The following is a 10,462-nucleotide window of genomic DNA, read 5'->3' as shown; positions in this document are numbered from 1 at the left end:
TCGCTCCCAATGCCTGTGAGAGCTTGTTTACGCTGCACACTCCACCCGGCTATTTGTCACCCCATCCAAACAAGGTGCAGAACAATTTCTCTGTCGAATAAACAGGAAGCGATTATTCATCTGCTGCATGAGCCTAATTGCAAACAGTTGTCATACAAAACATGCTCTCTCACCAAAATAATGGACAGTCTGCACAGTCCCACATGTCTTGGTCCAGACAGCTGAACAAAACCCTCCACTCCAGTTTTATTCCCTTTGGTTAAATAGCCATTTATTTGATGGGGCACCTAGTTTACTGAGGCAGCAGCAAGAGCGTAGTCATTCGCAGCCCAGAGAGAGCTCCCTAATCGCTGGAGAGGAGTGCAGCAGGAGAGGGCTTTGATTTGAGCAGCAGGGATGCAGCCACCAACAAACCAAGGCATGGTGTTAGCAAGGGCAGCCTGGCTCCCTGAGATTCCATGGGCCCGTCTGGAGCTCAGGTGCTGTGGGGATATCTTAACATGCTGTGAGATCTCTGGATGAAAGAGCCTATGGAAGAGCAAAGTATCAGCATCCTTATTTTTGCTTTTACAAGATGCTGGGGCAGAAGGGTGACAGGGAGTTTGGGGGTCAAGCAGCAGGGGGAGGGGAAGTTTGCCAGACAAACATGGATAGGCAAAGGAGACCACAAGATCTTCCCAGATCTGCCCTCTGTGCACAAACTTTCTTGGCCTTCATCCAAGAGCTGTATATTTCCTCCAGGATTAGCAATTTGATCACAGATGTCAGAGGTCCAAGACTGTAGCATGGCCCCAGCCTTTAGTACCTGCTTGGGAGCTATAGAGCCCTCTGGCCTCTCTTGTCTCCATGTTCAGGGAGGTGTTTGAAGAGTTACCTTTACATCCTACCCTGACCCTTTGGAGGTTTCTATAGCCTCAGAGTCCAGTTGTTCAGGAATGGCATTTTCTTGGGCCCTTGGTGAGCTTGAGGAGCCTAAGGAATGGGGCCAGTATGGGCTGATGGCTTATTCCTCCCCAGCTTAACCCTCAGTGGCCAATTGTCAGGCCACAATGGCTAGCAACCATTATTCACTTGGAGGGGAAGATGCCATCCTGGCTGGGGTACATCTCCAAGGATAAGGATCTGGCTGCCTCCCTGCTGCCAAGAAAGGCAGGGAGTATGAGATATTCAGGAGATGAGAGCTCATCAAAAATGTTCTTTTTTCCATGGAAAATTTTGATTTTTCAGAGCAAATTCAAACACTGAAATTTCACCTGAAACCAAAAAATATTGACCAAAATCTGAAATACTTTGTTTTCAAAATGTTGCCACTGTGCCTCCTGGGGACTGCAGTTTGGGTTCCTCATGTTTCTGTTCTCCTCTGTGCCGTGCTTGCTCAACAGACTACATCTCCCATGATGCATCCTCTTTGCAAGGGGTGGCAGGGCGTCATGGAAATTCCTTGCCTCGATGCATCATGGGAGATGTAGTTCAACCGGGGAGCTCAGCCGACGAAGGAGAATGGGAACAGAAGGTACTCAATCTACAATTCCCATGAGGCACCACAGCAGCACTTTCACATCTAAATATTTCAGTTTTCTGGCATTCAGTTTTAGGATGAAAAATCATAATTTTCCTTGGAAAGCTGACACTTCACACATGCACACACACACACACGCGCAAAATCATTTAAACAACTTGCCAATATTTTCTTGAAAAACAGTTTCAGTGGAAAACTTTTGACCAAGCCCAACATGTGAGCCTTTTGGACATGGAGCCTTGGTCCCTCACTGGGGTTAAACTACCCACAGCTGCACCCCACCCCCTAGCTAAGGAGTTCTGGACTTTCAGGGAAAGGGAATTAATCTGCTGTTGGAAGAATCCAATCTTTTTAACTGGAAAGGGGACATTGGAGGCCATGGGGTCAATGGCTGGATCTCCGAGTTTGCCCAGCCAGCTTTCTGGAAGAGGCCTGCTGAGGTGAGGCCTCACCAGCAGGCAGCCATTTGGTCTTCCCTTGGCTCTGGCTTTCCTCTCCCTGCAGGAAGGCAGGGTGGGGTGTCCTTATTATCATTTACTGTTTGTACCAGGACAGTGCTGGGGGCCCAATCACAAACCAGAGACTCAGTGTGCCAGGCATCATACCAAAGCACAACAGAACGATGCTCTCTGCCCCAAGGAGTTTACAATCCAATTTAAGCCCTGTGGGCTGAAGCCTGAGGAGATGGGAGCTCACTACTGACACCTGTTGGTGAATAGAGAGAAACCCAGACCAGCTCATGAACTCCAGGTGGGCAGGGGCTCCATTGGAAGGGGAGCTCTCTGCCAGCGACTGTGGGTGAGCAGCACATTGACTGAATGGGCCTCATTTGCAGGTCAGGTATGTGGCAGTTGGGGTATTTTTGGTTACGTTTTGAGTTTGGGAGCAATAACATGTGACTAACCACGCTGGAAGATGAAGGAACAAGGGATTAGACACCAAATGTGCTGGGATCACTCTGACTGAGACTGCAGCCAGGCACAACTAGGAAAGGGACCCAGGAAAGAGAGGAGGCAAGGAGGGAAAGTCCCCGTTTCTGCTGAGACTGATTCTCTGGTAGTGAGGAATTTGTCATGAGCCTTAGATGCTATGGATCCCTCTCTGAAGTGCTCAGCAGCTTTGAGGTGGCAGGTGGCATTGGAGCAGCTGTGGGTTTGCTTGAAGCCACAGGAAGGGCTGTGGCCTACCTATGGGATTCTGGGGAAGGCCACAAGGTAGGGACTATTACAAAGACACCTCGGGGGTGGGAGTCTTGCCTCATAGGAGTTTATTAACTGCTGGCTTTCCCACGTTCATTCTGTGGGTCCCCCCTTTTTCCTCCCTCCTCTAATAAAGTTCTCTTTGTGTTAAGTCCCAGGACTCAGTGCTTGCAAGGGGGTGTAACAATGTTGGGGTTCATTAAATAACAAACCACTGAACGAGAAAGGAATAAAACTTTAAGAAAACCAATTGGAGAGTGTCGCTGGTCAACACAGCCATGTGGTGTTCCCAACCCCAGCCTTCAGGGCACATCTCCAAATTCCTATGTTCCCAATATTGTCCCTTATGAAGGAGCATCTCTAAATTATAATCTTCTACAAATGTAGCTCTAGATCCTCCCTCTTAAAGAAAAACAAATGAACTCATATATATGTAAACAGCTAACAACTATCTAATAACACGTGCAGTTTTTGCTCCCCCCCTCTTCTTAAGCTAGTCCAGCTTCTATTGTGCTTACCAAATACACGCAAAAGCCTCAATGCCTGGCGCTCCTTTTGCTTCTCTGGTGCCTCTTTTTGTCTCTGCTTTCAGTTGCAAACACAGGAGTTAACTTCAAAATGACTGCAGTTTCCTTCTTATTCAGCACTTCTGATACCATGTAACAATCTTGGGGTTCATTAAATAAACCAGTAAATGAGAAAGGAATAAAACTTTAAGAAAACAAACTGGAGAGTGTCTCTGGTGAACACAGCCATGTGGTGTTCCCAACCACAGCTTTCAGAGCACATCTCCAAATTCCTATGTTCATAATACTGTCCCTTATGAGGGAACATTTCTAAATTATAATATCCTACAAGCATATCTATGCAAGAAGGAAAGAATTGCCTACCAAGGGTACCCATTTCTGGGTGGGGACTCAAGCCGGTGTTAGTTAGGGATGTAGAAGGAACCCTTAGAAAATTGAACCTGGCCCATTTTGCTGCTGACAACACCTGGCAGAAGGGTTACACAAGATGAGATCCTGACACAAAACTGCTTCACTGGATGGTTTCGTTTCTTGTTTTTCCAGCACATCTTACCAGCGTTCTTAGAGGCTTGGGAATTTCTGCTAAGGAGTTTTATGGCTTTAACTGGAATCCTTTCCAAGTCCGTGTTAATGAATAATCTAAACGACTTCTGCTCTTCTCCTGTCCCCATTACTTTAGTTTTCTCTTTGTTCCTGATGAATTTGAGCCTATCTTTGTCCATGCCTAAAGCATTTCTGGCAGCTATTTCAGCCAGCCATGTACATGGTCAGGCTTTCCCATCCCTTAGCAGAATGGGCCTTAAGGATCTCATGAATTTGTACCCACAAGCCAACTACCTCTGTAGGAGTTAAAGCTGCTTCTCACTATACATATGGAGGTTCCTTATCAGTCTTTGGTGCCAGTTGTCTCCATTTGTGGTGCTGAAGGTAGCTTTCCTAGTGAGTATAACAATGGCTAGAGGAGCTAAATGTAGAGCTGGACAATTTTTTTTTTGGGGGGGGAGACCATAAATTTGCTACAAATGCAATTTTCAGGACATCAAAAACTAATTTGTGCTGAATTTGGCAAATAGTTTTGGCTGGAAAAAATGGGAAAAAATGGGAACATGTTGACATGGTTTGTTTCAGCCAAATCAAAATGAAATGTTTTGACTTTTTGTTTGGAAACGGTATTTCATTTAAAAATTTAGCTAACTTTTAAAAATGGTGAAAAACACCTGAAAAGGGGAAATAAAACAAAACAAAATTTGTTCCAGATCAGATGGAACCAATTATTTTTCTTTTTTCAGTTTGGCTCCAGAACCAAAAAATCAGTTCTTTGTTCACCTCTAGCTACAAGCGGCAAATCCACCTTTCACAGTTTCTCATTAAGACCAACGATTTTGTGTGTCATGCAGGCCATTGCAAAGTGGGTGTGACACACTCCAGTTCTGACCTGAAAGTATTTCACATCCATTTGTGCACTCATTTTGCACTAGTGTAAATGACATAGAAGGTGACTCAAGCCCAGATTTTTCATCTGACCAAACCATTGTATATGCCAGTGATATTTTGGAAGCCAGGTGATCTATGATAGCCGCTGGAGCTGGGTTGCCTTGTTGGGGTGTAAAAAAGCGGTGATTTCATAGAATCATAGAATCATAGAATATGAGGGTTGTAAGGGACCTCAGGAGGTCATCTAGTCCAACCCCATGCTCAAAGCAGGACCAATCCCCAACTAAATCATCCCAGCCAGGGCTTTGTCAAGCCTGACCTTAAAAACCTCAAAGGAAGGAGATTCCACCACCTCCCTAAGTAACGCATTCCAGTGCTTCACCACCCTCCTAGTAAAAAGAAAAGGAGTACTTGTGGCACCTTAGAGACTAACAAATTTATTTGAGCATAAGCTTTCGTGAGATACAACTCACTTCATCGGATGCATGTGAGCTTATGCTCAAATAAATTTGTTATTCTCTGAAGTGCCACTGCGGAAAAGGACCTAGGGGTGACAGTGGATGAGAAGCTGGATATGAGTCAGCAGTGTGCCCTTGTTGCCAAGAAGGCCAATGGCATTTTGGGATGTATAAGTAGGGGCATAGCGAGCAGATCGAGTGACGTGATCGTTCCCCTCTATCCGACATTGGTGAGGCCTCATCTGGAGTACTGTGTCCAGTTTTGGGCCCCACACTTCAAGAAGGATGTGGATAAATTGGAGAGAGTCCAGCGAAGGGCAACAAAAATGATTAGGGGACTGGAACACATGAGTTATGAGGAGAGGCTGAGGGAGCTGGGATTGTTTAGCCTGCAGAAGAGAAGAATGAGGGGGGATTTGATAGCTACTTTCAACTACCTGAAAGGGGGTTCCAAAGAGGATGGCTCTAGACTGTTCTCAATGGTAGCAGATGACAGAACGAGGAGTAATGGTCTCAAGTTGCAGTGGGGGAGGTTTAGATTGGATATTAGGAAAAACTTTTTCACTAAGAGGGTGGTGAAACACTGGAATGCGTTACCTAGGGAGGTGGTAGAATCTCCTTCCTTAGAGGTTTTTAAGGTCAGGCTTGACAAAGCCCTGGCTGGGATGATTTAACTGGGAATTGGTCCTGCTTCGAGCAGGGGGTTGGACTAGATGACCTTCTGGGGTCCCTTCCAAACCTGATATTCTATGATTCTATGATTCTAAGTACTCCTTTTCTTTTTGCGAATACAGACTAACACAGCTGCTACTCTGATACCCTCCTAGTGAAATAGTTTTTCCTAATATCCAACCTAGACCTCGAAGGCGCGAAATGATTGTCTGCCCTTGCTTTCACGGAGGGAGGGAGGGAACGGGGGCCTGACGATATGTACCCAGAATCACCCGCGACAATGTTTTAGCCCCATCAGGCATTGGGATCTCAACCCAGAATTCCAATGGGCAGCGGAGACTGCGGGAACTGTGGGATAGCTACCCACAGTGCAACGCTCCGGAAGTCGACTCTAGCCTCTGTACTGTGGAAGTGCTCCGCCGAGTTAATGCACTTAATGCACTTAGAGCATTTTCTGTGGGGACACACACACTCGAATATATAAAACTGATTTCTAAAAAACCGACTTCTATAAATTCGACCTTATTCCGTAGTGTAGACATACCCTCAGTCCCTAGTCTGTAGTGGTGCATGAGATTTTTCCGTCCTAAGAGCAGGACTCTGCACTTGTCCTTGTTGAACCTCATCAGATTTCTTTTGGCCCAATCCTCTAATTTGTCTAGGTCCCTGTACCCTATCCCTATCCTCCAGCGTATCTACCACTCCTCCCAGTTTAGTGTCATCCGCAAAACATTCCAGTGTTTCACCACCCTCTTAGTGAAAAAGTTTTTCCTAATATCCAATCTAAACCTCCCCCACTGCAACTTGAGACCATTACTCCTCGTAATGTAGGAGGGAACGGTCCCTGCTGGCCAAAGCAGTCCCAGCCAGGCTCGGGATTGCATGGGTCAGAGAGGTGGCATAACCACCATAGAATCATAGAATATCAGGGTTGGAAGGGACCTCAGGAGGTCATCTAGTCCAACCCCCTGCTCAAAGCAGGACCAATCCCCAACTAAATCATCCCAGCCAGGGCTTTGTCAAGCTTGACCTTAAAAACCTCAAAGGAAGGAGATTCACCACCCTCCTAGTGAAAAAGTTTTTCCTAATATCCAACCTAAACCTCCCCCAGTGCAACTTGAGACCATTACTCCTCGTTCTGTCATCTGCTACCACTGAGAACAGTCTAGATCCATCCTCTTTGGAACCCCCTTTCAGGTAGTTGAAAGCATCTATCAAATCCCCCCTCATTCTTCTCTTCCGCAGACTAAACAATCCCAGTTCCCTCAGCCTCTCCTCATAAGTCATGTGTTCCAGTCCCCTAATAATTTTTATTGCCCTCCGCTGGACGCTTTCCAATTTTTCCACATCCTTCTTGTAGTGTGGGGCCCAAAACTGGACACAGTACTCCAGATGAGGCCTCACCAATGTTGAATAGAGAGGGACGATCACGTCCCTTGATCTGCTGGCTATGCCCATGCTCAGCTCAGGCACTGCCAAGGGTTGAGCCCCGGGTGTCTTTTTCAAAACTCTGCTGCTGAGTGTAACGCGGCCAGCCTAACGTGAAGTCCTGGATCCCTGCCTTTGCAGCTACAGCAGAAGCTGGGACAGGCCCTATTTTGAATTCTTCAACCCAATTCTGGGAATTAAGACAATCAGTGTTTCACTGCACTCAACACTCCTGTAGTTAAAGACTTGGTAAATGTTAATGCTGATGACAACGAAGGAGAGAGAACAGGGGCTAAGACTCGGCAGTGTGGGATGAACAAGCTTCCCTCTGCCAACATGTGGCAATACAGCCTCTCTGCTACTCCAGCCTTGGGCTCCCCACAGCGGCTCTGCCAATGCCCCTCAATCTTGACCCGCAGTCCCCCTGCCATTCCAGTTCTGCCAGTCCTTCTCAGTCTTTATCCAGGGCATGCCTGGCCTGCATTGTTGGTCTGCCAATGCACATCATCTGCAACATTCCCTCCTACTCCAGTCTCCCTCTTCATCAGTGGGTGGCAGCACCATTTCCTGTGTCAGCTCTGACCCTCACCCCACGCTGCTCATGCTCCTCAATCCTGACTGGTAACAACCGCCTTCAGTTAAGCGACAGTAGCCTCTCTCAGGGGGCAATCGTCAGCTCCTAGCAGTGAGACGTATTCACCTGTGGAATAGTCTAGGGAGTGCCAGCACTGGGGACAAAGACTGGATGAAGTGCTGGAGAGTAGAGTGTGGAAACAGTCCTGCCTTTGCCGGGGCAGGGGATGGTGGAAATGGCTGGGGGCTGTGGGTTTTTACTATGTCCAACGTGGGGTACTCCATTCAGCCATGTGGTGGGTAGCAGATCATAAACGTGGCTAGTGACATTAGAAGAAGGGCAAATTCATGTCCCTCCTTACTCGAGCCAGATATCAGCAAAACTCTCGAGAAGTCACGGGCTGGATGACACAAGCATCGCCCTACCTGTGCTCTGCAGGCTGGGTGGGTCAGCCCAGAAGCCCATGTTCCCGCCATTCCTTTGGGTGTATTTCCATTTCTATACATCAGCATGGAATGCATGGCACATTTAGGGGTAGGTAAGGAGAGGTGCAACTGAGGCATGACGCTCCAGCCCAGCCCAGCTCATGGCTACCTAGAAGGAACTACGTGTGCCCCAGCACAGGAGGGTGACAGAGCAGTCAGGCTCCAAAAGAGAAGCACACTGTGTTCCGCTCTGGTTCCCCACCTGGAAACACTGTGGGCCTCGGCCAGCAGAAGCAGAACTAAATCCACATTGAGGCCCAACTGGCCCAGCCCCAGCAGCAGGGCACAGCTGACTCCACAGCACCCTGGGAGGGCAGGTGGGGGAAGCAGAGCTGAGATCATTGACCTGGAGCTGGGCCTGACGCTCTGTACTGGAGGAGAGCTGCCCCTGGGCTACCACTAAGGCCAGGTCGACACTAAAAAGTTAGGTCCACCCAATGACCTCACTCAGGGGTGTGGAAAACCCACCCCCCGAGCAATGGTGTTAAGCTAAATGTAGTAGAAAGAGAGAACCTGGGACCTGAGGCCTGGCATAAGAGGCCCGGTGTGAGGCCTGCACTAAAGTAGTGGTCAGGCCCTGCTAGCATGAAGCCAAGTTAGCAAAAGTCAGGCCGTGAGCAGAAGTCAGGCTCTGCCTGCTCGATCCCAGAACCTGGCCAGAACAGGGCTGGTGCTGCGGAGCCACACATGCTCCTGGGAAGTGCTGGGCACAGGGCACTCGGGGAAGCACAGTCTGTAAAACCCCGATACCAAGTATGGTACAAACACACTCCCCAAAGGCAACAGGGCCTCTCTGAAAGATAAGGTCAGGATGACAGTGCGATGACGAGAGGTGTTTCAATCATACCAACAGGTACAAGGCCAAGGGTGGTACCTGGCTACGTTTGTGCGGGTGTACAAAGAGGGCTCTCAGAGGGAGTGTCATTGGTCAGCCACGGGGGGAATGGAAAGTCCCGCCATTCATGGAGCAGAGTCAATTGACATGGGCAGTACTTGGAGCACATATCGGGTGCTAATACCGTGCTTCATCGACTATAAACCTAGCCAGGTGCCTTCGCTACTGAGCCAGATTTGTGGTCTTATTGGGTGGTTCATCTGAGGTCTGCTGCCGGCTACCTGCGTAGAGCTGGGAGAGCTCCCAGAGAGAACACACACATGCAACCAGCATCTGAGAACACGGATTAACCCCCGGCCTAAACAGGACGAGGCTGGCAGAAGAATTCTTCCATTGTCCTAGCTACAGCAACAGGAGAACCCCTCCTCTCACACAAGGTTTACATTGAAGTGCTACACTGGCAGCAGCTGCACCAAGGGAGCAGTTTAAGTGCAGACACAGCTGAAAACTGGAATGACCAAGACGACACCAGTGTAGCTACATCACCTTAGCGATGCCGGCATAACCATGTGACCGAAGGGGTTTTTCCATCCGTGTAGGAACACCGCCTCCCTGAACAAGGGTCACTATGTGGATGAAAGCATTCTTCTGGTGACATAGCTGTGTCTCCACTAGAGGGCTGGTCAGCAGAGCTATGCTGGTCATGGCTGTGGTTTTTTCAAACCCCTGGCCGTTGTGCCTAGGTTGACTTAACATTTAAGTGTAGACCAGGCCAGACTCACTGGAGGGGTTTGTGAGGAGCCTGGAACTCCATCCGCTGGCCATCTGTTACCTGGAACGAGGGCACTGACCCAATCCCTGGCGTATTGGTTGGTGTTGCTCTATTTCTTAAAGGCAAACATATATGGGGTCCTTGTTTCTTTTGCCTGTGTTCCCCTTCCCCTCACCCCAGATAAAGATAGCTGTGGTTCCATGTTCCCAAAGGTCTCTGAGTGCTTGGGGTGTGGTGTAGTGGGAGGGAACCACCTGCTAGAGTGATCAAGTAGGTTACTCTTTAATGTCCCAGAGCCAGGCAATGTGGGGACTGGAGCCAGCAATTCTTTTGTTGTAGAACAGGCCCTCTAGAAACGCTGTGCCGACTAGCCCTGGTGGGCACCGCTGGCAGAAGGGGTACACAGCCAAGGGCTGGGGTAGGATATATACCCTGCAAGACCTCTAACTTAGGGGGCTAGGCAGGAGCTTGCTCTGGAATCCAGGTGTCTCATGACTTCCATTGCAGGGCCCGCTGCACCTTCCTGAGGGGCTTGCCTCTGGCAGAGACCAGAGATTGG

This window comes from Lepidochelys olivacea, assembly GCF_965140295.1.
Source record: "Lepidochelys olivacea isolate rLepOli2 genome assembly, chromosome: 15".
Classification (NCBI taxonomy): Eukaryota; Metazoa; Chordata; order Testudines; family Cheloniidae; genus Lepidochelys; species Lepidochelys olivacea.
Note: the sequence above shows the minus strand (reverse complement) of the source record.